At 46.3% G+C, this 14,078-nt stretch overlaps 2 long non-coding RNA genes across 2 annotated transcripts; one reads left to right on the forward strand and one right to left on the reverse strand.

The window, feature by feature from the left end:
* Positions 1 to 404: 404 nt before the first annotated feature.
* Positions 405 to 1,559, reverse strand: LOC141048312 (uncharacterized). The gene is made up of 2 exons (XR_012220021.1): positions 1,166 to 1,559; positions 405 to 1,087 (listed from the first exon to the last, which is right to left on the reverse strand). It is a non-coding gene; the product is annotated as an uncharacterized lncRNA (long non-coding RNA).
* An 89-nt stretch (positions 1,560 to 1,648) lies between these two features.
* LOC141048313 (uncharacterized) lies at positions 1,649 to 3,328 on the forward strand. Its single transcript, XR_012220022.1, has 3 exons — positions 1,649 to 1,708; positions 1,787 to 1,817; positions 3,050 to 3,328. It is a non-coding gene; the product is annotated as an uncharacterized lncRNA (long non-coding RNA).
* Positions 3,329 to 14,078: the final 10,750 nt, after the last annotated feature.

A 14,078-nucleotide genomic window follows, 5' to 3' on the forward strand; every position in this document is an offset into this window, starting at 1 on the left:
GTCGTAACGAGACCCTGAGTCCCCTCGGAATCCGCTGTGCCTTCGTGTATTGAGCTAAAGTATACGCATGCAATTCAAAAGATGAAAGTTTCTTCAATTCCTTTTCATAATCCCTCGATTTCACCTCACGGGTAGGGATATTCAGGAAATTGTCAGTTTCTCTGACCGTAGAAAGAATACTAGATCTTTCTTCTTCGTTGAAGGAGAAGACACCGAAGGAGGCCATGAAAAACTGAGAAAATATGGTTTAGAGGGGGAGACAACTGTCTAAAATAGATCAAATATAAAGTAGATATGACAGGCTCAAACCCCAACTTAGGTGCTCTGGGAAAAAACAAGACTAAAGTATAGGAGTAACCCCGGCACACTAATAACATGAAAGTAAAGTCTTCTCAACGACAGTCTTTAATTGTTGTGATTTTATTGATTGTGAAAAAAAAGGGTGGTGTTACAATCCAAAAAAGGGTGGTGTTACAATCCAACGTTTCAGCTCTACATCTCGAGCTTTCATCAGGGATATGACTACAATATATACAATAAAAGAACAAAAATCAATAAATAAACTTTATAAAGTATTATAAAACCAAAAATCTAGTGATAGGTGATACATAAGGTGGGGACAGTGTCAAACATCCTTTGTGAAGGTGTGTATGGATCTAAAATGATGTGAGGCCAGTGAGTATGTATTGTGGTGTGATACGGTGAACATGTGAGAGGTTGAACAGAGGAATAGAGTGAAGGTGTAAGGAGTTGAAAAGCATGAATGTGTAGGTAGTGTTGAGAAAGGGCATTAGGGGACAGTGAAGTGGAGTGGGAATAAAGGTGAGGTCATCTAAGGAGGCAGTGTGTAAGGGGTGCTCTTGGAAATGTTAAGGCATAAGGTATAAATACCTAGATCCTTGGTTTTGAGGTGTGTGTATAAGTGGTATAGGTTTGCCTTTGTAATCCAGCTGCTGGAACGGTACCTATAGTAACCACTGAGAAAGGGTATAGGTTAAGGAATAGCAAGGTATATAGAAAGAAAAGATATAAAAGAAAGTTTTAGGGGTCACATACCGATGTGTAGGGTCAGCACGTGACTCCCGTCCTAAGGACAAAAAAGCAGGTCAATAAGCTGAGATGGAGAAAGGAAACCCAGTCTATGAAGACTGTAGGGCACCATTACCTTGTGTCCTAAATCTAGTCAGGTGTGGAGGAGGCCGGAAGTGCATGTGGCTTAGTGCAGTGATGTTAAATACTGTCAAGCACTTCCTGATTGGGTGGGGAAGGGGCGGGAATGGGGGGAAGGGCCATCGCCATCTTAGTGAGGTCAAAAATGTCTGAATGAATGTACTGAGCATGTGCAGGGCGGGGATAGAGAATGAGCATGTTTTGACTTGACAGGAAGTGATGGTGGCAGTCGCCATCTTGGTGAGGTCAAAAAATGTCAGAATGAATGTACTGAGCATGTGCAGGGCAGGGATAGAGAATGAACATGTTTTGACTTGACAGGAAGTGATGTTGGCAGTCGCCATCTTGGTGAGGTCAAAAATGTCAGAATGAATGTACTGAGCAGGTGCGAGCCATCCAGGAAGATGGCGATGGCCCTTCCCCCCATTCCCGCCCCTTCCCCACCCAATCAGGAAGTGCTTGACAGTATTTAACATCACTGCACTAAGCCACATGCACTTCCGGCCTCCTCCACACCTGACTAGATTTAGGACACAAGGTAATGGTGCCCTACAGTCTTCATAGACTGGGTTTCCTTTCTCCATCTCAGCTTATTGACCTGCTTTTTTGTCCTTAGGACGGGAGTCACGTGCTGACCCTACACATCGGTATGTGATCCCTAAAACTTTCTTTTATATCTTTTCTTTCTATATACCTTGCTATTCCTTAACCTATACCCTTTCTCAGTGGTTACTATAGGTACCGTTCCAGCAGCTGGATTACAAAGGCAAACCTATACCACTTATACACACACCTCAAAACCAAGGATCTAGGTATTTATACCTTATGCCTTAACATTTCCAAGAGCACCCCTTACACACTGCCTTCTTAGATGACCTCACCTTTATTCCCACTCCACTTCACTGTCCCCTAATGCCCTTTCTCAACACTACCTACACATTCATGCTTTTCAACTCCTTACACCTTCACTCTATTCCTCTGTTCAACCTCTCACATGTTCACCGTATCACACCACAATACATACTCACTGGCCTCACATCATTATAGATCCATACACACCTTCACAAAGGATGTTTGACACTGTCCCCACCTTATGTATCACCTATCACTAGATTTTTGGTTTTATAATACTTTATAAAGTTTATTTATTGATTTTTGTTCTTTTATTGTATATATTGTAGTCATATCCCTGATGAAAGCTCGAGATGTAGAGCTGAAACGTTGGATTGTAACACCACCCTTTTTTGGATTGTAACACCACCCTTTTTTTTTTCACAATCAATAAAATCACAACAATTAAAGACTGTCGTTGAGAAGACTTTACTTTCATGTTATTAGTGTGCCGGGGTTACTCCTATACTTTAGTCTTGTTTTTTCCCAGAGCACCTAAGTTGGGGTTTGAGCCTGTCATATCTACTTTATATTTGATCTATTTTAGACAGTTGTCTCCCCCTCTAAACCATATTTTCTCAATTTTTCATGGCCTCCTTCGGTGTCTTCTCCTTCAACGAAGAAGAAAGATCTAGTATTCTTTCTACGGTCAGAGAAACTGACAATTTCCTGAATATCCCTACCCGTGAGGTGAAATCGAGGGATTATGAAAAGGAATTGAAGAAACTTTCATCTTTTGAATTGCATGCGTATACTTTAGCTCAATACACGAAGGCACAGCGGATTCCGAGGGGACTCAGGGTCTCGTTACGACCAACCCTCTTCAGTGACAGTGAGGAATATTGTCAACTTTTTGAAAATATTCTAAATAAGTGCTCTATAGATTTAATGGTGTTGACCATCAAATTTCTCCAGGAGAATATACAGAAGGTGAAAGATCAGGTTGCTGCTATCGAAAATCAGTTGACTAACACCCTTTCTCCAACAGATCTCGCTAGCCTTAAGGCAAGAGCCAACAAAACTCTACAAGACTACACCAATGAACTGAAAACACGAAAAAAGAACAAGTTTCTGAGAGACCAGGACGACTATCTCAAAAACCAGGTCTATAGATGGCGGTATACCACACTTCCAGATGGTCTCCCCTACAGAAACCGATATGGCTCATCAGGTTCTTCAGGTTCGGATGGTGGTCAAGTTGGACGAGGCGGCAGAGGAGGACGCGGTGGAAAACCGCCCAAGTCTTTTTTCGACCCGTGCAAGAAACCCCCGGCACCTCCAAACACAGTTTCAGACAAGGAGGATGAAGAAAAAACAGACGAGGACCCTCAGAGGGATACACGTCCCAATACTCGATCTCAGGTAAGAACAATCTTGTCTTCAACATCTCTACCTATTGTCTCTCACCTGCCAAGATCCGAGTTCTCCAGAGGGGCCTCTCATTCTGTCCCACTCCCTCCTTTCATCCGTTCCTCGTACACCAAGAGTTAAATCGTTTTTACCACTCTTTGAGACTTAAGGTACATTTTGACAAAGATGGCGGAGACATAAACACCAACCAGGTACCTTTCTCCTCGGGAACCAGCACCCAAGAGACGTTTATTCTCAAAGATCTCGGACTCAAGATCCCGAGCACGTTTCAACCACCTCGCCTCTATCATCCTGTCGAGACGTATATTTCACTTGTTAATGCTTCTGTGGATAAGTATATAGATGAAATCAAACATGGTAAATACCACCTTAAGCATAACCTTAATAGAGAAGAATCATTAGCACTGAAAAGTCTTAAACACAACAAGGACATTGTCATAAAGCCTGCTGATAAAGGTGGCTCCATTGTAGTACTGGATAAGAAATACTATATGTCTGAAATCCAGAGACAACGCTCTGACGTCACGACATACAGACCCATCCCCACGAATCCTATCTACTCCATAGAGAGAAAGATAGACAATTTGATCAACTTCCACTTAAATTTGGGTACAATTGATTCTAAACTGGCAGAGTATTTGCACAAACAAAGTCCCATAACTCCAGTCATTTATATACTCCCCAAAATACATAAAAATTTGGAAAAGCCCCCCGGTAGACCCATAGTGGCATCTACCGACTCTATCCTCTCACCCCTGTCAATAACCTTGGAAAAGATCCTCACTCCACTAGTACCAAAAATTCCATCTTATCTCAAAGACACCGGTGATTTTCTGAACCACGTTAGAACCCTCCATGACATTCCTTCCTTTTGTTTATTAGCCAGCCTAGACGTCAACAGCCTATATACTAGTATAGATCACGATCTTGGCATCGAGGCTGTCAGATGGTTCCTAGATTTACAATCCTCTCTTAGCGAACCCCAGAAATTGTTCTGTACCGATACACTCAAATTGGTCCTCAACAACAACTATTTCCTCTTTGAGGACCAATTCTACCTTCAGGCACGGGGTACCGCGATGGGGGCGAATGTAGCCCCCCCGTACGCTAACATCTTCATGTGTAAATTTGAGGCTGACTTTGTCTACACACATCATCTATATAGAAAACATGCTCTTACCTGGCTCAGATACATAGACGACATCTTTTGTGTATGGACAGGTGACACCAATAGCCTCACAGATTTTGTACATGACCTCCACCAGAGTATACCGAACCTAACCTTTACCTCACATTCCAACACACAGTCTGTCAGTTTCCTTGACACCATGATCTCTAAAACTGACTCTGGCACCCTTACAAGTGACCTTTACGTCAAACCTACAGACCGTAATAGTCTACTACACTGGTCCAGTTGTCACCCAAGACACGTGAAGATAGCTCTACCTAAATCCCAACATGACAGAATTGACCGCATAGTCTCAACACCAGATATCAGGCAAATGAGACATGACGAGATGACTGAAAAGTTTCAAACAAGAGGATACCCCAAAATTAACGCTGAACAACAAACCAGAATTACCCAACGTGACTGTGATGTAGAGAATAGGGTTAAGTTCATCAACACCTATCACCCGTTCTCTCCTCTGATCAAAAAAGCAGTTCTTGAACACTGGCCCCTACTTGAAAAGGCTTACCCGGGGATTGAAAATTTCCAAAATCCTCCTCTCATCTGCCATAAGCAGGCTCAGAACCTAAAAAACACTTTGGTTAGAGCCGACGTGGGCTCCCACTTCAAGACATTCAGGCAGAAGACATTTAGTACGGTGCGCAACGGAACCTTCCCTTGTTTGGGTTGCGCACAATGCACGAATGTTAGTAAAGGCGATTCATTCACCCATCCGAGGTCCGGCAAACGGTACAAGATCAATGGCTATTTTACCTGCAACTCAAATGTTGTCGTCTATTTAATCAAATGCCCATGCGGCCTAGGATACGTTGGGGAAACCACCCAGCATGTGAAAGACCGCATTTCCAAACATAAATCAACCATCCGGTGTGAGAACACACTTTTACCAATTCCTGCCCATTTTTTGGAGAATAGACACTCTGTAAGCCAACTGAAATTTCAGGTTATCGAACAAATCCCTGTACCCAGACGAGGGGGTAATAGAATCCAAACGCTCAAAGAGCGTGAAGCGTATTGGATATATCACCTAAATACCCTCCATCCACACGGTCTCAATAGAGAATCTGAAATGTATTATTAATCCCTTCTAAATTCCACTTCATAGTGAATTAGTTTTGTTTTTCATCAGGAGTTTAAAATCACTACCAAATAAGTTCTTTTCCTACACAACGTTTTTTGGTTTATAGGAGATATTTCTGACATAAGTGTGTTAATATGAACGCCATTTTACTCTTTGTATGTAAACCTTGCTCTAATTACCTTTCTTTGTTTTTAGGCAGGAAAAGGAAGTTTCTCTGAAACATGATAGGCACAACCAGCACTGAAATTATCACGGTGCATGAATTCAGCACAGTCCCACCGTTAAAATGGCCGCCTGTATGCATGTGACATTTCCTCACAACCCTCCCTTTTTTACTTCACTTCCTGGATGGCTCGCACCTGCTCAGTACATTCATTCTGACATTTTTGACCTCACCAAGATGGCGACTGCCAACATCACTTCCTGTCAAGTCAAAACATGTTCATTCTCTATCCCCGCCCTGCACATGCTCAGTACATTCATTCAGACATTTTTGACCTCACTAAGATGGCGATGGCCCTTCCCCCCATTCCCGCCCCTTCCCCACCCAATCAGGAAGTGCTTGACAGTATTTAACATCACTGCACTAAGCCACATGCACTTCCGGCCTCCTCCACACCTGACTAGATTTAGGACACAAGGTAATGGTGCCCTACAGTCTTCATAGACTGGGTTTCCTTTCTCCATCTCAGCTTATTGACCTGCTTTTTTGTCCTTAGGACGGGAGTCACGTGCTGACCCTACACATCGGTATGTGACCCCTAAAACTTTCTTTTATATCTTTTCTTTCTATATACCTTGCTATTCCTTAACCTATACCCTTTCTCAGTGGTTACTATAGGTACCGTTCCAGCAGCTGGATTACAAAGGCAAACCTATACCACTTATACACACACCTCAAAACCAAGGATCTAGGTATTTATACCTTATGCCTTAACATTTCCAAGAGCACCCCTTACACACTGCCTCCTTAGATGACCTCACCTTTATTCCCACTCCACTTCACTGTCCCCTAATGCCCTTTCTCAACACTACCTACACATTCATGCTTTTCAACTCCTTACACCTTCACTCTATTCCTCTGTTCAACCTCTCACATGTTCACCGTATCACACCACAATACATACTCACTGGCCTCACATCATTTTAGATCCATACACACCTTCACAAAGGATGTTTGACACTGTCCCCACCTTATGTATCACCTATCACTAGATTTTTGGTTTTATAATACTTTATAAAGTTTATTTATTGATTTTTGTTCTTTTATTGTATATATTGTAGTCATATCCCTGATGAAAGCTCGAGATGTAGAGCTGAAACGTTGGATTGTAACACCACCCTTTTTTGGATTGTAACACCACCCTTTTTTTTTTTTTCACAATCAATAAAATCACAACAATTAAAGACTGTCGTTGAGAAGACTTTACTTTCATGTTATTAGTGTGCCGGGGTTACTCCTATACTTTAGTCTTGTTTTTTCCCAGAGCACCTAAGTTGGGGTTTGAGCCTGTCATATCTACTTTAGAAAAGGACAGAGACATCCCTAATTTTTTGCAGAAAGCACGCCAAAACTTAGCCACAAACTGCACACCACGATCAGACACCACATTCAGGGGTACCCCATGCAACCGGATCACATGCTGCACAAACAACCTGGACAACGTCTCAGCTGACGGTAGTGCGGACAGGGGTACAAAATGAGCCTGCTTAGAAAACCTGTCCACCACTACCCATACCACTGTATTACCCTTAGATGGAGAGATATTGGTAACAAAATCCATGGATAAGTGAGTCCATGGTCTTTCGGGCACTGCCAAGGGCATCAGCTCCCCTGCCGGCCGGCTATGAGAGCTTTTAGAACGAGCGCAGACCCCACAACCAGCAATGAATTTTTTTATGTCCGAACTAAGGGTAGGCCACCAAAAGATCCTAGCCACCGCCAGACGTGTGGCTGAAATACCAGGGTGAGCACTCAGCTTGGATTCATGGAACTCCCGCAAGAGTTTCAGGCGAAGTTGCTCTGGGACAAACAACTTCCCCTCCGGCTTGGCCGCCGGGGCCTGCGACTGGGCCCCCTGAATCTCCCGTTCCAATTCAGATGAGACCTCTGCTATCACAACCCCAGGGTGAAGAATGGAGGACGGTGGTCAGCTTGCTCCCCCAGGGGCTGCTGGCTCCTGCCCAGTACTTTTATATCTTGTGTTTGTTTGCTCTGTCCCCTGCTGCATTAGCCTGTTGCTAGCCGCCAGTTCACACCTGAGTGCTGATATAGTGGGGGCGAGGCTTGTGCAAACCTCAGTATTTTCGTACATCAGTCGTGTTGGAATTGTTAGGGTTTTTGCGTGATTGCAGACAGTGCCTTTTCTGTCCTGTCCTATCTAGTCAGTGTGGGCCCCATCATTTGCTCAGTCTATTTTCTGTCTGTGTTTGTGCTTCATCTTGTCTCACCGACAATATATGTTTGGGGGCTGTCTATTCCTTTGGGGATCTGCTCTGAGGCAGTTTAGATTTCACATTTCTGTCTTTAGGCTTAATTAGTCCTCCGGCTGTGATGAAGCGTCTAAGGCAAAGTAGGAACGCTCCTCGGCTACTGCTAGTTGTGTTCTTAAGATCAGGGGTCTGCAATCCGCTGAGCGACCAACCTCTCTGGTGTTCTGGTGGCATAGCCTATTGCGCTCTCCTCCTCGGTGACCCATTCATAACAACTGACCATGAGAGATAAGGTCTGTGAACGGGACTTAGGCGTGTGTCGATTCGTCATAGCGAACCGCGCTTCCCGTTGTAAACTGTGTTTGAGCAGTGCTGAAAATCTCCATAGTGTTGGGACACTCACCGTTGAGGATAAGGATGTATCCCTCTTCATCACCTCATCTGCTGGAACCAAGACCTGCATCAGGATCACGAGGATTCGCCGCCATCATCAGGACCACGGGAGGACACCGCCAATGTCAAAAGATACTACATCATTTACCTCAGGATTATGTCAGACCCCCACTCCGACGCAATCTATGCAGCACCAGTCACAGACAGAAGTTCAACCGTGACTGGCTCCTGAGAGATAAGTTATATTCCATTGTATTTTCAGCTTTACTTGTCCCTGTTCCTTAAGTTATCCCCATTAGCATTTTGCTATATTAGGGAATATTATCCCTCCGTTTTCTCCCTGCGTGGAGTTTCTACTGCATAATAAACCTCTTTCACCCTTGGTCTGTGTACAGTCTGTTACTGCATCCTACGTGACTGCAGTCTCCTCACATACTCACAAAAACATTTTTTAATGTCTCCCCCACTGTATGTTAATCTTCTCAGTCCGGTCCGATGGGGATGACTTCGGGCCTCTACATCACTCCCATTGGCTGTTGCTCGCCATCCTACTTCATGGATAACACCTCTTGCGCCGTGCGACATTTCACGCCTGCACAGAAATATTGCGTTTCTCACCTGCGCAGTATGCTTTGCCCAACTGCGGGCAAAGCCAAAAGACAGAAGTGCGCATGCGCTGGCAAGCGTAGTTCCGGTACATGAGCCAGAAGTAAGTGTCGGCGCATGACACTTCAGTTTTTCGGCTTTGCCCGCAGTTGGGCCAAGCATACTGCACAATTGTATGAACTTTTATAAAGTCATGGCGTCACGACGTGTATCAAACACGTGAAAGGTGACAACGTCATGACTTACTCCGTGATGTTGCAGGCATAAGCAGAAGCTCCCTGGGTTTTATCAGAGTAGGAAATCCTGGCTCAGTGTGAGAGATTTAGAGATTTACGGAGGTGCCAGTCAGGTAAGGATAAGTATTTTCAATTAAAAAGCAAAAACAAAAACCTTTTAACCTGATTTTTACCGTTTAGCCTTTTTTTAACCTGATTAGTCACAGTCAGTATCACAAATAAACATTTACATCCATGTACCTAGTAGGTGATGTCTCCTCTGATTCGAGTTATTCTCATCTCTTTCGCCTCCATCTGATCCAGGCACCATGATCACTTTTCACATCCTCAGTAGACTTTTCTCTTCTCCAAGTGAAAATAGTAAAGTCCTGCTCACCAAGGTTTAATTCAGCTTGTGGAGTTAACCTCGGGCAGTGCACAAGTGCTCTTTTGGCAGCAAGCAGGAGAAACAAAGTGAAAAACCAGCATCACGTTCATGGATAAAAAAAAAAATGATTTCTTTATTAAATCATGTTAAAACCCTTTTCAAAGAAAGTAAAGTATGGACAGAGGGGTGACCGCACGGGTTTCAAACCTAATGGTTCTTAGTCATAGTGCAACACCCGACACAGATGACTCCATTTTATAAATTAAAAAGAAAAAAAGGAAATGACGTAACTGCATTTGAAAATACAAATATAATCTCATATACATAAAGTCAATTTCATTATATGTACTGTATATACATCAGATCAATTTTAATGTTCATCCCTTTGGAGGTTCCGGTAACCAGATTAAAAATACAAAAAGCTTCTTTATATTTCAGTATTGGTTTTCTATCCCCACTGTAAGGTAGCACTTGTTATTCAGATAGGGGACACTCGCTTGGCAGCCAATAAATCACATCCGACACAGGTTTCTTAACATAACTCCAACAGTCCATGCGGTTTATTAGGCATCATAAACCAGGAACAGCAACAGAAAGTTCATATAACCAGCTTAGCGTCCATGACAGAGCTTCCCTCTAAGCCTGTGGTCTCACAGGTTCTGCAATGTCCAGTACACAGGCTCTTCAGCCTCAGAGTTATATCCCCTGTCTGGGTTTACCTCATGGCTGCTTCTCAGTGCTGACATTCATTCCCTCCAGGGAACTCTCACACACACGTCTCACGTGTACAGGAAGGCAGACCCATCTTCCTTCAGTCGGTCTCACATCAGCCCAGACGAGACCTTTCATACGGACCATCCGGGTCCCAGCATTCTCTCATGTGACCTACCCTGGCCACCTTATATGGTCCGTAGCCACGCCCACTGGGTCACATGGCTATGACCTCATCACAGGTCCTACAAGCATTCATGCATTCTTTACTATGGCGTTCTAGACACACCCTTGGGTGGATTTGTAGATGATTGATCCCGCCCATCTCATCAATCATCTGAAGGCTTCTCCCTGACACATTGGAACAAAAGATGCCACTCATCCTCTCTCCTGGGATACCCACACAGCGCCCCCTAGCGGACACAGTGGTCACTACACCACACCACCCAGTTTAGTTTGAGACACCATGTCTATGGCATTAACCCTTAGCGAACTTACATTCCCATTAGGAGTATGGAGAAAGTGTTGGGGTGCACCTGACAGGCTTCTGGTGGTTTTATTTTGTGCATCATAGATATGCACAAATACATTTCCTCAATGGCCGGGAAATGCAACCCACATATGGCAACCTACATGCTTCACAGGTAATAACATATACAGTACAAACAGAGTGGATCTGTAGGGAAGGTGACCTGACGGACGGACGGACTAGTCAGAGTGAAGAAGGAAAGGTTTGCACAGTGTAAGTAGGTGTCAGTTATTACAGTGGGGAAACAGCTAGGAAAGTGTAGTGGACGTGCAGTACCTTGGGTTGACCATTAGATGGCAGGGAGGAGTGTGAGCAAAGGACTTGACAACAGCTTAGGGCTTTAGAAACCGTTGGTCATGGGGGGCGTGGTTACAGTGACAGGGGACCGGGAGAGCTATAAATACTGAGGGAGGGTTCCAGAAGGTTCCAGTCCCCAGGGGGAGCTCAAGTGACAGGAGGACTGCGACAGTCTGTGCACTCTGAGGAAAGCCAAACCAGGGGGACTGAGGAGAGAGAACATCAGGGGGTGGTCCTGACAGGAAAGAACCGCAGTAGAGACGAGGCTCTGGGTGAAGGACACCGTATGTGTAACGACGAAACTGGCCAATAAAGTGCTGATGGTGTACAGGCCTAAGGCGGCCACAGTGACTGAGCTGACAGGATTGTCACAGCGTGAAAAGGGGCGGTACGTATAAATACGTCCCTAGTGTAACGTACGGTGTATGAAGCGGCCCTGGACACGGAGTGCTGTGAGAGAGAGAGATATTGCGGTGTGCTGCGAGGGCCGTCAGTCGGACGGTGAACAATAAACTTGGACCTGTTGCACCCAGAATCTGCCTCCATCTTGTCTCTGTTACGTCTCTGCGCGGTATAAAGAGGGATCACCCCCCTAGTCCAGCCCTCTCACCTCTACATTTGGCGTGGTCGGCAGGATCGCCGCCGCTAATACATCATCTTCTGCGGCAGGCCTGCCTTAAAAGAATGGAAAAGGACTTGGACTGTGCTGCTTGGATTATAAATACCTGTGGATTACAATTGGCTTACCTGTGGATTACAAATTGGGAGCGCTGTGGTGACTCTGTGGTGCTGACCGAAGATCCGGGGCGGTATCAGGAGCTGCGCAAGATGGCGGCATTACTACAGCGCAGGGGAGAGGTCCGGGTGTTTGCAGTCGTGTTGAATGGACTGGGACCCCCTCCAACGTACCCCTGTGGACAGCAGTATGTGCCCGGAGGCCGACGCTCCCATGTACTGGACCCTAGCAGATGGGTGGAAAGGCCTGCCAATGCCCCACCCAGCAGGAGGAGTGGCACAGAAGAAAAGCTTGGCTGTAGCTGTCTGGCGCCATTCGATTGCTGCCCAACGGACGGTATGAGACGCTGCGGGTGCCGGGGCATCGGCCGCCTGGAGTGGCAATGGAGGCGAGAGATGGAGCAGAAATTGTCCTCAGAGCCACGGGTGAACCGCAGAATACTGAGCTGGGGAGCGGAGCCTGAGCGGAGTCATCGAGAGCGGCCGCCACCAATACCAGCAGAGGACTTCACAGCGGAGCTCCCGAGTCCGGAGGAATGGCCCGCCGGACAGTGGAGCAAGGAATGGAGGCTGCGGGGGCCACCGCGTGATGATGGGACGGAGGCTGCAGCGCCGGGGAAGGTGAGAGAACCCCCGGCCCTATCAGTGCCTCCGCAGGCGGCCCCCACCATTATGCTGCAGCACGCGGCCCCCTGCGCACCGGAAGGCCTAGTCACCACGGGCCCCATGGCGTATACGGAACTGAGCGAGGCCCCCGCTCAGGTCCCTGAGATACCCTGCCCGGAGCTACCAGTGCGGCGTTCAGCCGAAGAAGACGCTGCTGCGCTCCCCTTGTCAAGGGCTGCCTTGTTGGAACCGGCCGTTACTTCAGCTCCGTTAGAAGTTTTGGATGCGGCCTATCCTGCAGCCGCGGTATTGCCAGCGTTAGAACTGGCTGCGGCCTGTTTGACAGGCCCTGTTACTCCAGCCCTCAAGGACCCGGCTGTCCTCACCCGCCACCCGGCCCCAGCGGCTGCTGGGCCGCAGATTTCATCAGCCGCCTCTTCCCCACGCGCTTTTACAGCGAAGTCCCGCCCACCGGACTCTGGGACTGGCACGGCACCCTCCGTTTGGGTCGCGGAGTTGATCAAACAAAAGAAAGTTCGGGAGCAGGAGGTATGGAGCCTGCTCCACTCAAAGGGGGAGGTTGGCATGGCGGTGGAAAGATCCCGGGGACGGCTGATATACACCAACATTGATAGAGGATACAGTTTTATCCGGGATGAGACTGTACAAAAGGTTTATATTAATGTGGCATCTATTCGTCACGGCCGGGCTCTACATGAAGGGGACTGGGTGTCGTACTACAAGGAGTACTGCCCCCGTGGCTACTACGCGGTAGCTGTGGTTGCTGAACCAGAGGACCGTGAACCCCCGTAGTAAGAACTCCTAGGACACTCCCTATACCCCGGGCGCTCCACGGCTGTGGGGCCCCTCGCTGCCAGCCGTCGGGGAGTGGTTTGAACTCTCGAAGTTTCGTTGCACCGTTGTGACAGTTGATGTATATGTAAATTATAAGAAGTTAAAGTTGTTGGTTGCATAAAACCTGACAGAGTGGGGTGTCAAGAAGCGAGGGAGTGCATATGTCCAAGGAAGGGGGAGGAGAAAGAAGACATGCAATGTTTTTGTTATATGTTGGTTTTAGAAGCAAAAGAAAATGAAAAAAAATATATAAAAATGGGTACTTGTGCTATTATAAAGTTGTTTAATGTATAATATGCCAAGGTAAAATGCAACAGGTCCGGGTAAGGGAAGGTCTGCAGGACCAAAGGAAAGTGTGAGGTCCGGTAGGGATCTAAGAGTTGAGGAGGTCTGGGAAACTGGGACGCCGACCATGACATGTTATTGAAAGAAAGGAAAATGAGTTGGAAGACGTGAGAAAGACAGCCGTCCTAGGTCAGGTCCCCAACACCACGCACACCCCTGAAGGAGCAAGGCGGGCGCTGGTAATGATCTGGTAGGTGTGAGGCCTCGATCATGGCGTACCGGATAGTGGAAGGTAACAGTAGGGGAGAGTAGAGGAAGGTACT

Source organism: Dendrobates tinctorius, unplaced genomic scaffold (assembly GCF_039654945.1).
Source record: "Dendrobates tinctorius isolate UK_male_01 unplaced genomic scaffold, ASM3965494v1 ptg000134l, whole genome shotgun sequence".
NCBI lineage: Eukaryota > Metazoa > Chordata > Amphibia > Anura > Dendrobatidae > Dendrobates > Dendrobates tinctorius.